Raw genomic sequence first — 22446 nt, 5'->3', positions numbered from 1 at the left:
TGTTGTGAAAGAGGCAAAGTGTCCAGAAGCCAATGGAATTCAATAGAGGTGTTAACTTTATGATATTAGCAAGGCATTAAGATAGCTTATGAACTCAAGGTTAGCAGTAGGCTGGATGCAGTGGCTCACGCCTGTAATCCCAGCAATTTGGGAGACCAAGGTAGGAGGATCCTCTGAGGCCAGGAGTTCGAGACCAGCCTGGGCAGCATAACGAGACCTCATTTCTTTTTCTTTTTCTTTCTTTTTTTTTTTTTGAGATGGAATTTCACTCTTGTCACCCAGGCTGGAGTGCAATGGTGCGACCTCAGCTCAGCATAACCTCCACTTTCTGGGTTCAAGCAATTCTTCTGCCTCAGCCTCCTGAGTAGCTGGGATTACAGGCACATGCCATCATGCCCAGCTAATTTTGTATTTTTTAGTGGAGACGGGGTTTCACTATGTTGGTCAGGCTGGTCTCAAACTCCTGATCTCAGGTGATCCCCTGCCTTGGCCTCCCAAAGTACTGGGATTACAGGAGTGAGCCACTGGGCCCGGCCGCGAGACCTCATTTGTACAATTTTTTTTCTTTTTCTTTTTTTTTTTTTTGAGACGGAGTCTCACTCTGTTGCCCAGGCTGGAATGCAGTGGCACGATCTCGGCTCACTGCAACCTCCACCTTCCCAATTCAAGTGATTCTTCTGCCTCAGCCTCCTGAGTAGCTGGGATTACGGGTGCGTGCTACCACACCCGGCTAATTTTTGTATTTTTAGTAGAGAGGGGATTTCACCATCTTGGCCAGGCTGGTCTTGAACTCCTGACCTCATGATCCACCCGCCTCAGCCTCCCAAAGTGCTGGAATTACAGGCGTGAGCCACCGAGCCCAGCCTTTTTCTTTTTCTTTTCTTTTCTTTTCTTTTTTTTTTTGAGACAGAGTCTCTCTCTGTTGCCCAGGATGGAGTGCAGTGGCGCGATCATGGCTCACTGCAACCTCCGCCTCCCAGGTTCAAGCAACTCTTGTGCCTCAGCCTCCTGAGTAGCTGGAATTACAGGTGCAAGCCACTAGACCCGGTTAATTTTTGTATTTTTGGTAGAGACGGGGTTTCACCATGTTGGCCAAGCTGGTCTCTAACCCCTGACCTCAAATGATCCATCCCCCTCAGCCTCTCAAAGGGCTGGGATTATAGGTGTGAGGCACCTCGCCTGTCCCAAAAGATATTTTTTAAAAATTAGGTGGCTGGGCGTGGTGGCTCACACCTGTAATCCCAGCACTTTGGGAGGCCAAGGCGGGCAGATCTCCTGAGGTTGAGAGTTCAAGACCAGCTTGACCAACATGGAGAAACCCCATCTCTACTAAAAATACAAAATTAGCCAGGCATGGTGGCGCATGCCTATAATTCCAGCTACTCGGGAGGCTGAGGCAGGAGAATGGCTTGAACCCGGGAAGCGGAGGTTGCAGTGAGCCAAGATCAGGCCATTGCACTCCATCCTGGGCAACAAGAAACTCAGTCTCAAAAAAAAAAAAAAAAAAATTAGGCATGGTGTCATGCGCCTATAGTCCTAGCTACTTGGGAGGCTGAGGTGGGGGGTGGGATTGCTTGAACCCAGGAGATTGAAGCTGTAGTGAGCCATCATGGCGCCACTGCACTCCAGCCTGGACAACAGAGCAAGACCCTGTCTCAAAAAAAAAAAAAAAAAGAAAAAAAGAAACATGAAACCGAAGTTAGCAGTCAAATGATGCACTTTGAAATCTATTCAGGACTGTAGAGTGGTTAAGGAGGAGGCAAAACCTTTTTTTTTTTTTAGACAGAGTCTTGCTCTGTTGCCAGGCTGGAGTGCATTGGCATGATCTCAGCTCACTGCAGCCTCCATCTCCCTGGTTCAAGGGTTTCTCCTGCCTCAGCCTCCGGAGTAGCTGGGATTACAGGCACGTGCCACCACGCCCAGCTAATTTTTGTACTTTTAGTAGAGACAGGGTTTCACCACGTTGGCCAGGATGGTCTCAATCTCCTGACCTTGTGATCCACCAGCCTCTGCCTCCCAAAGTGCTGGGATTACAGGCATGAGCCACCATGCCTGGCCAGCATAACCTTTTTGTTAAAGCAGGAATCTCTGAATTGAGATTGGAGCTGGAAGAGGAAAATGGGCAAAGAGTGAACTGGAGCAAGAAGTCATTTTCCAAGGGTAGTGAGAATCCTTGTAGAGAAAAAGATCAGGAGGGGAGGCTGGGTACTACTTGGAGTGAAGAGTGGAAAGGAATTGAAGGGTTACTGTTGACTCCCAGGGTCTCAGCAAAGGACTTCCTAGGTAATTATCACTTCTTCCCAGGATTGACAGGGAGAAAGGAAACAGATCTCCATCTTGCGTGGAAAGTTGCCTTGGAGAGCAAGAACTGTGCATGGGCTCTGTGTGTGGGGATTTGGAGGTGGGCAGGGGTGGGAAAGGGAGCTGCCTAGATGCTGCCATCATTAAACAAGGAGCACAGAGCCCCTCTTCTGAGGCTCCACACTTTTGAAATAACAGTAAGGATGAGCTTTCGATCCTCCTGCCTCAGCCTCCTGAGTAGTTGGGACTACAGGCGTGCACCACCACACCCAGCTAATGTTGTTTATTTTTTTGTAGGGACAAGATCTCACTATATTGCCCAGGCTGGTCTCTAACTCCTGGGCTCAAGCAATCTACCCGCCTCAGCCTCCCAAAGTGCTGGGATTATACGCATGAGCCACCGCACCGGGACAGAAAACTATTCTTTGTTACCTACATTTTTGGGTCACAAAAAGTACGTTGAATTGTGGGCAAGTTAGTAAACTCTATTTACCTAGAATGGAGGATTGCATAATGAGGCTTTCTTCATCAAGAAAGCAGAGGGGGCCGGGCGAGGTGGCTCACGCCTGTAATCCCAGCACTTTGAGAGGCCGGTCAGGAGTTCAAGACCAGCTTGGCCAACATGGTGAAATGCCCTCTCTACTAAAAATACAAAAATTAGCCAGGTGTGGTGGCACACCCCTGCAATCCCAGCTACTCGAGAGGCTGAGGCAGGAGAATCACTTGAACCTGGGAGGCGGAGGTTGCAGTGAGCCGAGATTGTGCCACCCCACTCCAGCCTGGGCCACAGAGTGAGGCTCTGTCTCAAAAAATAAATAAGGAAAAAGAAAAAAAGAAAGCGTAGGGGAGGCTAACAGCTTTTGAGTGCCAGGTTAAGCGTGTTTATGTTCATTCTCCTTTGATAAAAAAATACCAAACCTCAGCTGGGCGCGGTGGCTCACGCCTGTAATCCCAGCACGTTGGGAAGCTGAGGCGGGCGGATCATCTGAGGTCAGGAGTTTGAGACCAGCCTGATCAACGTTGAGAAACCCCCATCTCTACTAAAAATACAAAATTAGCCTGGTGTGGTGGCACATGCCTGTAATCCCAGTTACTCAGGAAGGCTGAGGCAGGAGAATCTCTTGAACCCAGGAGGCGGAGGTTGCGGTGAGCCGAGATGGTGCCACTGCACTCCAGCCTGGGCAACAGGAGCAAAACTGTCTCAAAACAAAACAAAAACAAACAAACAAACAAAAAAATACCAAACCTCTCTGAATATCATCCCAAAGTTCCATGCTTATAATTTATGGTAACATTTAGTTGACTCCCGAATAGCATACATCCTTGTCAGATTATGTTTTCTCACTTCCACGTCAACATTTTTTGGGTGCCCGTCCAACCTGATGCATATAACTCTTCATTTCCCATTGGAATGTACCCAGAAATATTCAGCATTAATGGATCATTTGTTCATGTCTTATGCTAAAATTTGTTTAAGATGAGTAGGTGTCTTGTTTGTTCTGTCATTAGAGAGACCATATGTTAGCACAGCCATATGTGGGAGAGTTTTTATTCTTTTAAGAGTTCAAAACAGGGCATCTCCTAAGAAGCCTTAATTGCGTATCCAAGTACAATATAAAAGCAAAACAATAACTGATGTCCTAGTCATTCCAAACAGCTATTTATTTTATTCCATTTATTTCCAACATTAAGCTTAATGTCTAAAAGCAAAGCAAAACAAAACAAAGCAGAAACTAATTTTATTATACAGCTAGACACTGTATAATCTTGGTGCCTAAGAAAATTATACCTGCATATTTTCGAACTCCAGAGCTCAAAGCTATCCGCCCACCTCGGCCTCCCAAAGTGCTAGGATTACAGGCAAGAGCCAGCACACCTGGCCAATATTTGCATATTCTGAGCATAATAGCGACCCTAGGCAGGGCACAGTGGCTCACACCTGTGATCCCAGCACTTTGGGAGGCCGAGAGGATCGCTTGAGCCCAGGAGTTGGAGACCAGCCTGGGCAACTTGGCAAGACCCTTTCTGTACAAAAAAAACTTTTTTTTGAGACAAAATCTTGCTGTTGTCAGCCCGGACTGGAGTGCAATGGCATGATCGCGGCTCACTGCAACCTTCACCTCCCAGGTTCCAGCAATTCTCCTGTCTCATCCTCCCAAGTAGCTGAGATTACAGGCACGTGCCACCACGCCTGGCTAATTTTTGTATTTTTAGTAGAGACGAGGTTTCACCATGTTGGCCAGGCTGGTCTCAAACTCCTGACCTCAGGTGATCCACTTGTCTCGGCCTCCCAAAGTGCTGGGATTACAGGCGTGAGCCACTGTGCCCAGCCAAAATTTTTTTAAATTATCCAGACGTGGTGGCACATGCCTGTAGTTCCAGCTATTCAGGAGGCTGAGGTGGGAGGATCACTTGAGCCTGGAAGTTGGGAGGTTACAGTGAACTGTGATCATGTCATTGCACTCCAGCCTGCACGACAGAGCCAAAGTGAGATCCCATCTTTCTCTCTCTCAAAAAAAAAAGCAATTCTATAAGCCTAATCAAATGATACACTAGTATAGCAGCCAGACCCCAAAATAAGATTATTTCCTTTCCATGCAGTGAAAAAAAAGGGTTTTTTTTTTTTGAGTTTCTGTGTATGTGTGTGTGTGTGTGTGTGTGTGTGTGTGTGTGTGTGTGTGTGTGTTTTAAAGAGTCAGTGTCTCCCTCTATTGCCCAGGCAGCCTCAAATTCCTGGGCTTAAGCAATCCTCCCACCTCAGCCTCCCTAGTAGCTGGAGCTACAAGTGTGCACCACCACGCCCAGCTAATTTTTGTATTTTTTGTAGAGAGAGGGGTCTCCCTCTGTAACCCAGGCTGGTCTTGAACCCCTGGACTGAAGAGAATCTCCTGCCTCTGTCTCCCAAAGTGCTGGGACTACAGGTGAGAGCCACTGTGCCTGGCTTAGAATTAAGTCTTAACATGGAGAAGTGTTTATTGTCCTTTGATTTGATAACTGGCTTTATCTTCAACACTACTTATAAATTTTTTAAGTGTATAATAACTTTCTCAAAGTAAAGCCTCCATTTAAACATAAAATAATATATATTTCTTACAATGCACAAGTTATTTTTTAGAAAATAGAGACCCATTTCTTGAGGACTTTTCAAACTAGATTTCTCTGATGATTTTTGTAGTTCTCTCCTTTCAAAACATTTATTCTTTACCCTTTAAAAGGAATTTATGCATCTGCTGTTTTGAAAACATCTCAAGGTCTTCTTGAGAATACACATATTATACTCCGAAACCTTGAAATAGCTGGAGTTCTGGGATGCATACCCAAATTACTTAAATTCTTAAGATGATGAACTCTAATTTTCTCAATTTTTGCAAGTTTTCAATTCTTATGGTCCTGGGTTTCTAAGTATCATGTTTTAATCTGTGACTTTCCTCCCTCGGTGTAGCAGGTTGTGATATTATGGAGTTAGAGTCACTGCTGAGAAATATCTTTCAGGCCAGGCATGGTGGCTTACACCTGTAATCCCAGCACTTTGAGAGGTCGAGGCAGAAGGATCCCTTGAGACCAGGAGCCTGAGTAACATAGTGAAACCCAGTCTCAAAAAAAAAAAAAAAAATTAGCTAAGAGTGGTGGTGTGCACCTATAGTCTCAACTACTTGGGAGGCTGAGACAGGAGGAACACTTGAGCCCAGGATACTGAGGCTGGAAAACAGAGGGAGACCCTGCCTCTAAAAATAAAATAAAATAAATCTTCCTAAGATTTATCTTTAAGCCTTTGAAATGCTCAGGCTAAGGTTTATCTTAAGCCTTTGAAATGCTCAAGCTAAGGTTTCTCCTCATTCAAAACACAGAAGAGTGAAAGCAGAGGTTGTTGCAAGAGGGAGTCTTTCATTTGTGCAGTTTTTCAGTCATTTATGTGCTAAAAAGGTTAAAACTTCTAATGCTCCGAACGTGATGCCTCCTCGTTGATCTAACTTAAAGGAATTAAATGTTTCCAAAGGAGTTTGTTCAAGAATACACAGATCTATGTTTTGGGATAGCTATGGCTAATTAGTATTCCTTGTGTGGCTGTAGGATGGTTTATTCAGTAGTTTCCTATTGACATGTAGATTGCTCCCAAACTTTTGTTTGTACCAATAATGCTCACTGGCAGGGCGCAGTGGCTCACGCCTGTAATCCCAGCACTTTGGGAGGCCAAGGCGGGCAAATCACCTGAGGTCAGAAGTTCAATGAGGTCAAAAGTTCAAGACCAGCCTGGCCAACATGGTGAAACCCCATCTTTACTGAAAATACAAAAATACAAAAACAAATAAATAAATAAAAATAAAAATCAGCCGGGCATGGTGGCAGGCGCCTGTAATCCCAGCTACTTGGGAGGCTAAGGCAGAAGAATCGCTTGTACCAGGGAGGCAGAGGTTGCAGTGAGCCAACATGGTGCCACTGCACTCCAGCCTGGGTGACAGAGCGAAACCCTATCTCAAAAAAAAAAAAAAAGCTCAATAAATAACCTTGTGCATATGTTACTTCAAATCTGTTCTGGTGTAATTTACATTTGCCTTTTGTTTATTTTTGTAGAGATGAGGGTCTCGCTATATTGCCCAGGCTGGTCTTGAACTCCTGGCCTCAGGCAATCACCACCCCTCACAAACTGCCCCTCCCCCCTCCTCTGCTTACCAAAGTGCTGGAATTACAGGCGTGAGTCACCATACCCTTCCAATAATTCACAATTGATTTGTAGAAGTGGAACTTCTGGGCCAAACTGTGAACACATTTGCATTTTTGCTAGTTATTGCCCCTGTTGCCCCTTCACCCCATCCCCCCCTCCACTGTTTTAACACCTTAAGCCCTGCATAAAACTCTTGGTATAATTTCATTGTATGTTCTTACACCTCCACAGTGATACTACTGCACTGGGCTACTCAAAGGGACAATGTTGGTGTCACCTCTGGGAAGGACAGTCAGGTATGACCACCAAGGTGACCAGACAACATTTGCCTGTCCTCCTTCTCCATTGCCGTCTTCCTCTGTCACTGTCACTCTCTTCAGAGCCTTTGTGAGGCCCCAGAGGTTGCTCCCCAGGAAACCCTGGCAGTGCCTCATCCATCCCTGCCCTCTCTCTAGTGTCTTAGAATGATCTCACATCATCAAGAAGCATCTCCTACATCCCCCGAGTCCTTCTCTGAAGATTTATAAATAATCCACCACAAAGTTTTAATGACATCATGAATTACTGAATGGGGATTTCAGTTAAACACTGCTTTACCCAAAGGACCAAGCCTAATGGTGGAAATTTCCATACCCAAGGCAAGCCTAGTGATAAGTCACTGCTCTGCAGGGAGCCTTTGCTGATGCTCCACCGCCACCCCCTCTGTCCCCTTCCCCCAAGGCAAGGTGTTGAGTTTTCCCCTCCCAGACTTCTCTTTTTTTTTTTAGACAGTCATACTCTGTCACCCAGGCTGGAGTGCAGTGCCGTGATCTTGGCTCACTGCGATACCTGCCTCCTGGGTTCACGCGATTCTCCTGCCTCAGCCTCTCAAGTAGCTGGGACTACAGGCGCGTGCCACCACGCCCAGCTAATTTTTTGTATTTTTAGTAGAGACAGGGTTTCACAATGTTGGCCAGGCTGGTCTCGAACTCCTGACCTCAGGTGATACACCTGCCTCAACCTCCCGAAGTGCTGGGATTACAGGAGTGAGCCACCGTGGCCCACCGAATGATATCTAACTTAACCTACTCCATCTTGCCTCTGACCTCCAAGCTGTCCTTGTTCATTCTTGAGCATAGGCTGAACTAAATTTGGGAGAAACTTTAAACTACAGCTTATAGTTTATAGTTTAAAACAAAGATGATAACAGCCCTTTCCCAAAGCAGACCTCCTTCTTGCTTGGGGACTGGATTGCCTCTGTAGGACTAACATTAGCCACAAGATTAGAAATTATGGTTTAGGAGTCATGCAGCAGGAGTCTACAAGATTCTGACTCTCCCTAAACTGCTCCTAAGACCAGTGCTTGAGATATTTTGCAGACCCTGCCTTTGATGGATCAGCTGGCACCACCCAGATCGAAACACTGGCTCATCTGATCTTGTGAGCCCCACCCAGGAACTGACTGAGCACAAGAAGACAGCTTCGACTCCCTATGATTTCATCCCCGACCAGTCAGCACTCTCGGCTTACTGGCTTCCCATCACCCACCAAGTTGTCCTTAAAAACTCTGCTCCTCGATTTGATTTGAGTAATTTGAGTAATAATAAAACTCCGGTCTCCTGCACAGCCGGCTCTGAGTGAATTACTCTTTCTCTATTGCAATTCTTCTGTCTTGATGAATCGGCTCTGTCTAGGCAGCAGGCAAGGTGAACCCATTGGGCAGTTACAATAATGGCTCACTGCTGCCTCGATCTCCCGGGCTCAAATGATCCTCTTGCCTCAGCCTTCCTAGTAGCTGGGAATACAGGCATGCTCCACCACGTCTGGTTATTTTTTGTAGAGACAGGGTCTTGCTATGTTACCCAGGCTGGTCTCAAACTCCTGGGCTTAAGTGATCCTCCTGCCTCGGCCTCCCAAAGTGCTGGGATTCCAGGTGTGAGCCACTGTGCCCGGCCAAGTCTAAACTCTTAATAAGGTCAATCCATTGAATGATAGTTTTCTGATAGGGTTATGGTCAGTTTATTCAAAAAAAGAACCTCAGACCACTCTCTTTTACCAGGCTCCCGGCTGTATTTCTGTTGTCCGACTTAAAAATCCAGGACTTTTCTCAATATGAGTAAAGAGTAAGGAAACAAGTGATGCACCCCTTGTATAAGCCTGTGGTTAGAGAAGCCTGTGAGGGGCCAGGAGTGGTGGCTCGCACCTGTAATCCTAGCACTTTGGGAGGCCGAGGCAGGTGGATCACCTGAGGTAAGGAGTTGGAGACCAGCCTTGCCAACATGGAGAAACCCTGTCTCTACTAAAAATACAAAATTAGCCAGGCATGGTGGCGCATGCCTGTAATCCCAGCTACTCAGGAGGCTGAGGCAGGAGAATCGCTTGAACCCAGGAGGCAGAGATTGCAGTGAGCCAAGATGGCCCCTGCACTCCAGCCTGGGTGACAGCGAGACTCTGTCTCAAGAAAAAAAAAAAAGTTAGATCTCATTCCCTGTCTCAGTCATAATTTTGCAAAGGTGGTTTCATTATCGCACCACTGCACTCAACACCTGGGAGACAGAGTGACTCCCTGTCTCAAAAAAAAAGAAAAAAAGCTTAGACTTGATGACTGGTCAATCGGCAAATTTCCACCCAAGAGAGACAGAAGACAATGAATCAATTCATTCCTCTTTGTTGTCCCTGTCTCCTGCCCCAGCTTCCTCCTGCTTCCGTCAGCTAGAGAAGTCCTGAGACAGAGTTTATGGGGCTTCTCTGGGGCACAGTCCCACAGATTGAGCAATCATATTGCATATAAAGATGGCCAGCTTGATAACACACCATTTCATTGGCTGTCCGTCCTTCTCTGCTTTGCTCCCCGAATGGGGAAACAGCATATATGTCCTCTGCCTCAGGCTTTGCTTTCTGAGGAAATCAATCTGGGATATAAAAAGAAAAAAGAGTGATAGGAGCTATAGTGTAGCTAAAATCTCTGATTCTAATTGAGAAAGGCTGATAGAGAGGAGTCAGACATTGGTGAGCAATCATTCAGAGTAGAATATAGCTCAGCATAGACTCAGAGAAGGATATAGGCCAGAAAGGCTTCTTAGGCTGGGAAGCATCAACAGTCCTTTTGTGTTAAAAATTGAAAAAAGACCAGGTGCGGTGGCTCACACCTGTAATCCCAGCACTTTGGGAGGCCAAGGAGGGCAGATCACCTGAGGTCAGGAGTTCAAGACCAGCCTGGCCAACACAGTGAAACCCCATCTCTACTAAAAGTACAAAAATTAGCTGGGTGTGGTGGCATGCACCTGTAATCCCAGCTACTCGGGAGGCTGAGGCAGGAGAATTGCTTGAACCCAGGAGGCGGAGGTTGCAGTGAGCCAAGATCGTGCCATTGCACTCCAGCCTGGGTGACAGATAGAGACTCTGTCTCAAAACAAACAAACAAACAAACAAAAATAATAATAATAATTGAAAAAAAATGTTGGGGGGGCATGGTAAAAAACCATAGACATGGACAAAAGAAATACAAGAAACAAAAAATTTGCAAATTATAATTATGTTGCAAAAGTTCTTAACAATTGAGAAGAAAAAAAACAAATAGAAAAATCAGTGAAAGACATGATCAGAGGGTTCATAGAAAAAGAAAAGCAAGGAGTCTCAAACATGAAAAAATGTTCAACTTCACTCATAATAAGGGAAATGCAACTGATCGGTACACTGAAATACCATGTCTTGTTGATCAGATTGGCAAAAATTCAAGTTTGAAAATGTACTCTGATGGTGAGCCTGTGGAGAAGTAGGCATTCTCATTCATTGCCGGTTGGAGTGCAAAATATTACAGCCCCTATGGAGGGGAATTTGCTCATATTTAGCAAAAAGGCAAATGCGTTTACAGTTTTTGACCCAGCAATCCCCCTTCTCGGAAACAAATGTAAATTATACCTGGGCATTATCTATACAAACAAAAGTTTGGGAACAATTCACATGTCCATCAATAGAAAATTGATTGAATAAACCATTGTACAGGCACAGAAGGATACTATTCAGTCATAAAAAACAAAAAAGCATGAGGAAGGTCTCTGTATTAGTTTATTGTGACTGCTGTAACAAATTGCTATAAATTTGGTGGCTTAAGACAAGAGAGCTTTATTATCTCACAGTTCTGGAAGCCAGAAAACCAAAATCAAGGTATCAGCAGAGTTGATTCCTTATGGAGGCTCTGAAGGAGAATATGTTCCATGCTTCTTGCTTCTGGTGGCTGCCTGCAATTCTTGGCATCCTTTAGTTTATAACTGCATCACTCTAATCTCTACCTCCATCTTCCCAAGGCCTTCCGCTCTGTCTCAAAACTCCCTCTCTTTTTTTTTGTTTGTTTTTGTTTTTCTTGTTTGTTTGTTTTGAGGTGGAGTCTTGCTCTGTCACCCAGGCTGGAGTACAGAGGCATCATCTTGGCTCACTGCAACCTCTGCCTTCCGGGTTCAAGTGATTCTCCTGCCTCAGCCTCCCAAGTAGCTGTGATTACAGCGCACACCACAACCCATGGCTAATTTTTGTATTTTTAGTAGAGATGGGGGTCTCACCATGTTGCTCAGGCTGGTCTCGAACTCCTGACCTTATGATCCACCCACCTTGGCCTCCCAAAGTGCTGGGATTACAGGCATGAGCCACCGCACCCAGCCAAAACTCCCTGTCTTTTCTCTTATAAGGACACTCCTAATTGGATTTAGGGCTCACATTAATCCAGAATGGTCTTGTCTTTTTTTTTTTTTAATTTTTGAGGCAAGGTCTGGCTCTGTCGTCCAGGCTGGACTTCAGTGGTGCCATCTCGGCTCACTGCAACCTCCACCTCCTGGGTTCAAGCGATTCTCCTGCCTCAGCCTCCCAAGTAGCTGGGATTACAGGCATGTGTCACCACACCTGGCTAATTTTTTGTATTTTTAGTAGAGACGAGTTTTCACCATGTTAGCCAGGATGGTCTCAATCTCCTGACCTCGTGATCCTCCCGCCTCGGCCTCCCAAAGTGCTGGGATTACAGGCGTGAGCCACCATGCCTGGCCTTATAAAAGGCAATTTTTAAGCAATTGAAGACATTTGCAAAGGAAATCGGTATTAGGTAATAGTAAGAAATTATTGCTCATTTTCTTACATTTATAGTATTGTTATGGATACATAGGAGAAAGTTATTTATTTAGAGATTGCTAAGGTCTGAATGTTTGTGTCTCCCCAAAATTTATATGTTGAAATCCTAAATCCCAGTGTGATGGTGTGAGGACGTGAGGTTGTTGGGAGGTGATTTGGCCATGAATACTCCACACTGTAAGGGATTAGTACCTTTATAAGAGACTCCAGAGAGCTCCCTTTCCCTTTCTACCATGTGAGGACACAGCAAAGAGATGGCTCTCTGTGAAATAGGAAGAAGGCACTCACCGAATCTTCTTGATCTTGGATTTCCCAGCCACCAGAACTATGAGAAATAAATTTCTGTTGTGTATAAGCCATACAATCTATAGCATTCTGCTAGCGCAGTGCAAAGGAACTAAGAAAGAAAAAAAAAATTTTTTTTTAAGACAGAGTCTCCCTCTGTCACCCAGGCTGGAGTACAGTGGTGTGATCTCAACTCACTGCAACCTCCACCTCCCGGGTTCGAGCAATTCTCCTGCCTTAGCCTCCCGAGTAGCTGGGATCACAGGTGTGTGCCATCACTCCTGGTGAACTAAGACAGAGATTAATGCTAAAGTTTTCAGAAGTGAAGTATCAGGATATCTGTGCTTTAACACGGTGCAGAAATGAAGCAAATGTGGCAAAAGGTTAATGATTTTTCAAACTAGTTGGTAAGTACAAGGATGTTCAGTTTCCTGTTCTTTCTGCTTTGTTTTTTCTTTTTTTTTTTTTTTTTTTTTTTTAGAGATGGGGTTTTACTATGTGGCCCAGGCTGGAGTACAGTGGCTATTCAAAGACCCAACTGAGTCTAGCTCACTGCAGACTGCATAGCACACTGCAGCATTGAATTCCTGGGCTCAAGTGGGCCTCCTGCCTCAGCCTCCTGAGTAGCTGGGACTAACTTTGCTCTATTTTTGAAATACTCATAATAAATAATGAGAATAAAATGAATCCTTATGTATGGAAGCTCCATGGACATCTCATTGAAAACAACATTGACTTACAAAGGTAGCTTCTTTCATATTTGTTTCCTTTTTTTATTTACCCTTCATAATACCCCAATTTCATAATGGAACTTTATGAAAATTAATGGTGATCAGACCGGGTGCAGTGGGTGGCTTACGCCTGTAATCCCAGCACTTTGGGAGGCTGAGACAGGCGGATCACTTGAGGTCAGGAGTTTGAGACCAGCCTGGCCAACATGGTGAAACCCAATTATCTACTAAAAATACAAAAATTAACAAGGTGTGGTGGCAGGTGCCTATAATCCCAGCTACTGGAGGGGGCTGAGGCAGGAGAATCACTTGAACCTGGGAGGCGGAGGTTGCAGTGAGCCAAGATTGTACCACTGTGCTTCAGCCTGGGTGACAGAGACAGACTCTATCTCAAACAAAACAAAACAAAACAAACAAAAAAGAAAATGAACGGTGATCAACTCATAATGATATAATAATCTGTATTCAATTTCATTAATAACTTTTAAGTGATACACCCATCTAACAGCAACCTAGTGACAGGAGTGGCCATGGTGATGGTCTATTAATTCCTGAGTATCAAATAATTGAATGAAAATTCAATATTTTTGTTTGTTTTCTTTTTACTTTTCCATGAGCTTTCAACTCTGAAAAAAAAATCTATTAAATTAGACAAAACCTATGTATGTAAAAAAGTTCAAGTCATATATGGCCCTGGGGCCCAGGGTATTTTTCAATCACATAATTGTAATAGAAATATAGAAATATAGGCACTGGAAGATCAAATCTTATAGCTAGTGGCAGAATTGAAATGAGAATATTTAGGTATTCTGAATACCAGGTATATTTATTACTCAATGGCCCTCAACAGGTGGGCCCCCACCTAGGGAACACTTGGACATGTGTTATAGATGGGAATGTTTTGGGTTGTCATAATGACTGAGAGTTGCTTATGGCAATTAGTACCTAGAGGCTATGGATGCTAAAAGTGAAGCAATTTCAGAGAAAGACTCACACAATAAAAAACAAAACAAAACAAAACAAACTGTCCTAATTCAAATGCCGCTAACTCAACTTCTCCCACTACGTCACCACACACTGAGAAATTGCTACCCAAATACAACTTAATGTCAATTTGGCTGATTAAAGGCACAATGTAATAACGAAGAAAATTCAAAACAGACAGAAAAAAGACAATTTCTTTTTAGCCATTGATATTTTTAAGAATCAAATTTTACCGGGCACAGTGGCTCATGCCTGTAATGCCAGCACTTTGGGAGGCCGAGGCGGGTGGATCACCCAAGTTTGGGAGTTTGAGACCCGCCTGGCCAGCATGATGAAACCCCATCTCTACTAAAAATACAAAAATTAGCCAGATGTGGTGGCAGGCACCTGTAATCCCAGCTACTTGGGAAGCTGAGGCAGGAGAATCGCTTGAACCCAGGTGGCAGAGACTGCAGTGAGCCGAGATCGTACCATTGCACCTCCAGCCTGGGCAACAGAGCGAGACTCCGTGTCAAAAAAAAAAAAAAAGAATCAAATTTCATTCCCACTGATAGCTATTTCCTGTTTGTGTTAAACTTTACTTGGATTTTTAAGTCAAACATCAAATGAAAGAATTATGACATCCTGAAGTACACTGAAGAAATCTTGAGATTAAAACTAATTCACATGAAATTTACACGTTGGCATAAGCTGAGAACCAAAATTAAAATGAACTGAACTAATTTATTAAGGAGCAAAAGCAGTAAAACAAACAAAAGCAAAATTTTAAAAACCAATATAGTGAGCTCATTTGACTTGAAAGTGAAACTCCTTTTGTTTTCCAAACTCAGCGAACTGGAAGGGAAAAAAGAACCATAATATACTCAAAGCAAACCAATATTTGATTCTTTTCAAGACCATCTCAGTGAACAATATGTGTCAAAGAGCTGTGGTCAATTGAAATCCATGACTGTACTGTATATTGCAGACCTCTGTACTTTTTTTTTTTTTTTTTTAAACAAGGTCTCTTTCTATTGCCTAGGTTCCAGGCTGCAGCCTCACCCTCCCAGGATTAAACAATCCTCTCACCTCAGCCTCCTGAGTGGCTGGGACTACAGGTGCATGCCACCACGCCTGACTAATTTTTAAACTTTTTTGTGGAGACAGGGTCTCACTATGTTACCCAGATTGGTCTCGAAACTCCTAGGCTCAAGTGATTCTCCCACCTCAGCCTCCCAAAGTTCTGGGATTACAGGCATAAGCCACCGCACCTGGCCTTCTTTACTCTTAATAGTAATATAGCTATCACCTTTTGCTCTTATCTTGCCAACCAGTGTTTAGCAGATATACTTTAACTGATTTTAGAGGTAAATATATGGAAACAGAGAATGCATAAAATGTTACAGAATACACTTTGTGGTCCTGAGATACTGTGGGATATCCATTAATTTAACTTTTGGCTGAGTACCTGCTATGTGCCAGATTCTATCTAGCACTGTAGTAGGTACTAGAAATAAAGTGTCTTTTTTGGTTCCATATGAACTTTAAAGTAGTTTTTTCCAATTCTGTGAAGAAAGTCATTGGTAGCTTGATGGGGATGGCATTGAATCTATAAATTACTTTGGGCAGTATGGCCATTTTCACGATATTGATTCTTCCAACCCATGAGCATGGAATGTTCTTCCATTTGTTTGTATCCTCTTTTATTTCATTGAGCAGTGGTTTGTAGTTCTCCTTGAAGAGGTCCTTCACATCCCTTGTAAGTTGGATTCCTAGGTATTTTATTCTCTTTGAAGCAATTGTGAATGGGAGTTCACTCATGATTTGGCTCTCTGTTTGTCTGTGATTGGTGTACAAGAATGCTTGTGATTTTTGTACATTGATTTTGTATCCTGAGACTTTGCTGAAGTTGCTAATCAGCTTAAGGAGATTTTGGGCTGAGACAATGGGATTTTCTAGATATACAGGTGCTGGAGAGGATGTGGAGAAATAGGAACACTTTTACACTGTTGGTGGGACTGTAAACTAGTTCAACCATTGTGGAAGTCAGTGTGGCGATTCCTCAGGGATCTAGAACTAGAAATACCATTTGACCCAGCCATCCCATTACTGGGTATATACCCAAAGGACTATAAATCATGCTGCTATAAAGACACATGCACACGTATGTTTATTGCGGCACTATTCACAATAGCAAAGACTTGGAACCAACCCAAATGTCCAACAACGATAGACTGGATTAAGAAAATGTGGCACATATACACCATGGAATACTATGCGGCCATAAAAAATGATGAGTTCGTGTCCTTTGTAGGGACATGATGAAACTGGAAAACATCATTCTCAGTAAACTATCGCAAGGACAAAAAACCAAACACCGCATGTTCTCACTCATAGGTGGGAATTGAACAATGAGAACTCATGGACACAGGAAGGGGAACATCACATTCCAGGGACTGTTGTGGGGTGGGGGGGAGGGGGGAGGGACAGCATTAGGAGATATACCTAATGCTAAATGATGAGTTAATGGGTGCAGGAAATCAACATGGCACATGGATACATATGTAACAAACCTGCACATTGTGCACATGTACCCTAAAACCTAAAGTATAATAAAAAAAAAATTAAAAAAAAGAAATAAAGTGTCTTTTTTTTTTTTTTTTTTTTTTTGAGACAGAGTTTTGCTCTTGTCCCCCAGGCTGGAGTGCAATGGCGCGTTCTCTGCTCACTGCAACCTCCATCTCCTTGGTTCAAGCGATTCTCGAGCCTCAGCCTCCCGAGTACCTGGGATTACAGGCGCCTGCCACCACGCCCGGCTAATTTTTGTATTTTTAGTAGAGACAGGGTTTCACCATGTTGGGTTTCACAATATTGGCCAGGCGCAGTGGCTCACGCCTGTAATCCCAGCACTTTGAGATTACAGGCCAAGACAGGCGAATCACCTGAGGTCAGGAGTTCGAGACCAGCCTGGCCAACACGGTGAAACCCCGTCTGTACTAAAAATACAAAAAACTGGCACAGGCAGTGCTCACGGCAGCAGCGGTGGCGGTGGGAGGTTCGGTTGTCGCCCGTTGGCACTCGGCGGCCGCCATTGCAGTTTGTTTTCACTTGCTTTTTAAAGACAGAAAGCTCATGGTGCAAATTGTTATTTCTTGGGAATCCCTGTGCTGATCGTGGGGCATCATATCCTGAATGGGAAAATCATCCACCTGGAGAAAACTTTTGCAGTCCTTGTCAAACACACTCCTGGATATCAGGACTGTGATGAGCTTGGCCACGAGACTGGCACTTGGTACCTGGTGAGAGCACTCATCAAAGACAAGATCCTTTTCAAAACCTGCCTCAAGCCCATTATCACCAACGTCCCCAAGAAAGTGTGAAAGAGCCTCGGATTTTCCCTAGAGAGCGGCCAACTCCTTGGACTCGTGCTCCGCTGCCACCTCAAGGACGGCTGGACGGTTCCCTGGGACCACAGGGGGGTCCTGTTCTGAACACAGGCCACCCACTGGGTGTGAACTCGGATCCCTTCCTTGTGGCGGCTGGTTTTCTTGGTGGAAATCTGGCCCCATTTCCAAGGAACTCATCTCCTTTTCCAGCTTCATCAGGCTCATTGGCTTCAAATCCAGCACCTTTCCCGGCTGCTGCTTGTGACCCAAGCATGGCTTCTTTTCCAAGAGGGATGAATCCCACCGGCACAGGTGCAGTTTCTTTCCCAAGGCCTGGTGGCTTCTTGGGGCCAGGCCCGGGACGAGGCCCCACCCTAAACCCTAGGACAGGGGCTCTTCCAGGCCCGGGGCCTCTGCCTAACCCCAGGTTAGGGGGTCTCCCAGGACCAGGTCCAATGTCCAACCTAAGGGCAGGTGGTCTCCTGGGAGCAGGTCCTGACCCCAGAAGTGGTGGTCCCATGGGCCCTGGATCTGGACCTAACCTGAGAGCAGGTGTTCTGTTGACCTCTGGGAATGGTCCTCCCAATCCTAGGCCAGTTGGCCTGGGCCCAGGACCAAACACCAATCTGAGATCAGGCTTTTTAGGGACAAACCCTGCCCCCAGGTTAGGTGTGTTTCCAGGCCCAGGCCTTGGGCCCAACCCAAGACCAAGTGGCCTGGGCCCAGGCCCTAATCTAGATGCCAGAGCAGGTGGCCTCTTGGGCACAGGACCTGGTCTTAAGAATAGCTGGACCTCAAGGCCTCGATCTTGTCCCCATTCTAAGAGCAGCAGGTCTTTTAGGAGCAAATTCAGCTTGTCACAGGCTTCTGGAAACATGGGCACAAGCCCATCTTCCATGGCAAGAGTACCTGGCCCCATGGGCCCAAACTCGGGTCCTGGCCCTCAGGGAATTGGCCTTCCAGGGCCAAATCCATCTCCCATGTCAAGGGCTCCTGGCCCCATAGGCCCTAATTCAGCTCATTTCTCAAGGCCAGGGGGCCCCATGGGGGTAAATGCCAATCCCTTTCCCAGGGGAGCGGGTTCATCTGCCTTCTCTCAGTCTTCCGGCACATTGGCATCAAACCCAGCTATCTTCCAAAGGTCTGTGGCCTCCAGGGCTCAAATCCAACGGTTTTCCCAAGAGCCTCTGGGCCACTTGGCCCCAACCCAGCTAACTTCCCAAGGGCCACTGGCCTGCAGGGTCCAAGTCCGAATACCTTCCCAAGGTCTACTGGCCCATTAGGCCCCGGTCAAGTTAACTTTCTCCAGGTCAGCTGCCGGGCACCTGGGCTCTTCTCCAGCAGGCCCTGTGGGTATCAACCCAGCTCCTTTTGCAAGGCCAGCTGGGACCCTGGGTCTCAACCCAGCTTCCTTTCCAAGGATGAATGGCCCTGCAGGCAAGAGTTTGCTCCCATTTCCTAGAGTGGGGAGCCTCCCTGGCACAAACCCAGCTGCTTTCCCCAGACCAGGGGGTCCAATGGCTGCAGTGTACCCAAATGGAATGTTACCCCCTTAAACACCGTTTTCCCCCCAGGACCACCTTTGTTTCTAGGCACTGTGGTTCTTGGCAGGGGCTGTCTCTTAGGTAAAAGGGTAGAGCTACAGTCTGAAGAACATAGCTGGGGCTCAAGTTCAAATAAGCCATCTTTTTCCTCTGCGTTTTTCTTGACTGAAGGTGTGATGTTATTTGTGGCACATGAACTGTGGCAGGTGAGAATAATCCTGGCCTTGAGAGAAAGGATCTCCAGCCTCCCAGAAGCCTGCTGTGCTTTCATCCCACAGCTTTCTGCCCATTGTTTCTTACTAGTTTCTTGAATTGTTCTTGTGGACTTTTCCTCAGGGATGCATTGGCCTGCGGGTCCCAGTTCACATGTAGTTCCCTGCTCACCATTGGAGAATCAGCTCGCTGCTCTCTAGAAACGTGGCGTTGGTGAACTGACCATTCTTCCGTAGCTCTGACCTGGGCACCTTGGACCTGGTCATCCTCTACTGCCATACCTTTCCCTGGGGGCTTGAACACAGAACAGGGAGATGGACAACCACTTCAAAGACCCACTAAACGCAGTTTCTGCTTGACTGACTGGGCCTGTAGCTCCCTTCTCCTGGGACTTAGGGGTAGCCAGATTTAAGGCTTCTCTACCCATCCAGCTCCCTCTTCACTGGTACTCCCAATCAAAGAACCTCAAAATTTAAACTGATGTGGATGGGTATATGGGAATTGGGGTGAGGGTGGGGGAAAGAAGGGAAGAAATCACTGTGCTTCGTTCAGCCTGGTGTGAAAGGATGGTTGGTGGTTTTCCTGCATTGTATCTTTTCTTACTGTTTCTTTAATAAATGGGATGAGAGGGCAAAAGAAAAAAAAAAACCACTTAGCCAGGCATGGTGGTGCACGCCTGTAATCCCAGCTACTCGGGAGGCTGAGGCAGGAGAATTGCTTAAACCCAGGAGGCAAAGGTTTCAGTGAGCCAAGATTGTGCCACTGCATTCCAGCCTGGGCGATACAATAAGACTCCGTCACAAAAAAATAAAAAATAAAAAATAAAAAATAAAAATAAAAATAAAAAATAAAAAAAAAAATCAGCATATCATGGTGGATCACAGACCACATTCCAGGCTCAGGGAGATCTGGTTTCAAATCCAGCTCTACCAGCTCATGACTATGAGTTATAGCCAGATAAAAATAGAAGATATAGAATAAAATAGAATATTTAAGGAATTCAGAGCCCAGTTAGGGGTAAAGAGAGTTTAGTCTGCCACTTCAGTAGGGTTGCAGATTTCTGGTTAACCCAATCAGGTAACTAAAACTCTATAGCTAAAAGGTATAGCCTTATGCCCTCCCATGAGCAAAGTGGCGATTTTAAAAAAAGGGGGGTTCCTCACTTTTGCTATGAATAAAATTATTGTGACTAATTTTGTAAGAAAAATATGATATGGTTCATTATTTTTTAAAACCAAGCTTATTGACATAACAATAAACTGCCTCTATTTAAAGCATAAATTTTGAGGCCAGGAACAGTGGCTCAAGCCTGTAATCCTAGCACTTTGGGAAGCCAAGGCAGGTGGATCTCCTGAGATTTGGAGTTTGAGACCAGCCTGGTCAACATGACTAAAAATCGTCTCTACTAAAAATACAAAACTTAGCCGGGTGTGATGGCACGTGCCTGTAGTCCCAGCTACTCGGGAGGCTGAGGCAGGAGAATTGCTTGAACCTGGGGGGTGGAGGTTTCAGTGAGCCAAGATCACACCACTTCACTCCAGCCTGGGCAACAGAGCGAGACTCCATCTCAAAAAAAAAAAAAAGTTTAAGTTTTGATATATGTATATACTCTTAAATTCATATCCGCCCTCAAGGTAATGAACATATCTATCCCCCTATGGTGGTCTCTCTCTTCTCCTTGAACCCCCATCTGCTTTCTGTCACTACAGATTAGTTTGCATTTTCTAGAATTTAATATAAAAGGAATTATATGGTGTGGATTCCTTTTTGATTGGTCTCTTCCATTTCGCATAATGATTTTGAGATTCATCCCTGTTGCAGTGTGTATCAGTAGTTTTTTCTTTTTGATTGCTGAGTAATATTCCATTGTATCAGTACATCACAATTTGTCTGTTGATCTGTTGATGGACATTCGGTTTGTATGCAGTTTTGGGCTATTACAAAGAAAGCTGCTGTGAACATTCATGTAAAAAAAAAAAGCGGGGGTTTCCTGTGTACCCTGTGACTAAGATAGAATAATTCAGGAAGCATGAGGCTCTTAAATTCTATGTCTGGGTCTTGAATCTCTAACTATACAAACACATCCTGAGGGGAAAAGCCACTTTCTGACTTCAGCTCAATTTACCTGTTATAGTAAATCTACTACCCTTATTTGAGTAAGTGACTTTTCAACCCTGGGGAGAATTTAGAATCATATGATGAAGTAAATAGCCATAGTAGTAACACTTTTTATAAATTAAAAACAATTTCTTTGTAATGTTTAAGAGAATCTAGCATTTTAGGAAATCTGTTAGATTAGCCTTGAGCAATTGATTTTGACTTGTAATTTCACATAGAAAAGTATAAGAGATTTTCACAAGCGTATTAACAGTATTGAAATGTTTATGAAAGCTCAAGATTCAACAAATTTATAGGCTTAATTTATTATCTTCACCAGAGTCATTTAACCAACTGGTAGAATTTTGTTTGTTAGGATTATACTTACGCCTTGTCAGGCAATTGAAGGGCTCGAAAAGTTCAAATATATTAAATTTATGAGTGTAGTTTAAAAAGGGGAAATAAATAAGTTTATAAATGGGATTAATTGTTTAAAGTGACTTTAATCTGTTTGAACTGTGTTGACTATTAATCAAAGAATAAATGAAAGTAATTGCTCTTATTTTATACAATTACAAGATTTATAAATAGCATAACTAATAATATTCATAAATTGTGTTTAACACTTTAAAAAAACTAAATATGCAAGTTAGAAATTGCATATTACTGTAAAACCCAACTAACTATAGATAGTCCAAGAAACCCCTAGTTATGTCACCTTTGGATGAGCTTCAGTAGCCTCACCTGGAAAATTTCTAGAGTGTTTGTGAAGACAAATAAGATAATATGTCCAAATCACTTAGTCCAGTATCTCTCATAAGGTTTCACTTGACAGATCATTCTATATTTAAAAGTCTCCAAAAATATGGATGCGGTAGCTCATGCCTGTAATTCCAGCACTTTGGGATGCCGAGGTGGGCGGATGACTTGAGGTCAGGAGTTCGAGACCAGCCTGGCCAACATGGTGGAACCCCCATCTCTACTAAAATTACAAAAAAAAATTAGCTGAGCATGGAGGCAGGGGCCTGTGATCCCACCTACTCAGGAGGCTGAGGCAGGAGAATTGCTTGAACCCGGGAGGCAGAGGTTGCAGTGAACAGAGATCACACCACCGCACTGCAGCCTGGGCAACAGAGGGAGACTCCGTCTCAAAAAAAAAAAAAAGA

The 22446-nt window shown here is 44.5% G+C and overlaps 1 pseudogene; it reads left to right on the top strand.

The window, feature by feature from the left end:
* LOC101178908 overlaps positions 1-18982 on the top strand; it is a 94367-nt pseudogene extending 75385 nt beyond the window's left edge.
* Positions 18983-22446: the final 3464 nt, after the last annotated feature.

The sequence above is a fragment of the Nomascus leucogenys genome, chromosome X (genome assembly GCF_006542625.1).
Source record: "Nomascus leucogenys isolate Asia chromosome X, Asia_NLE_v1, whole genome shotgun sequence".
Classification (NCBI taxonomy): Eukaryota; Metazoa; Chordata; class Mammalia; order Primates; family Hylobatidae; genus Nomascus; species Nomascus leucogenys.
Note: the sequence above shows the minus strand (reverse complement) of the source record. Positions and strands in the feature narration are given on the sequence as shown.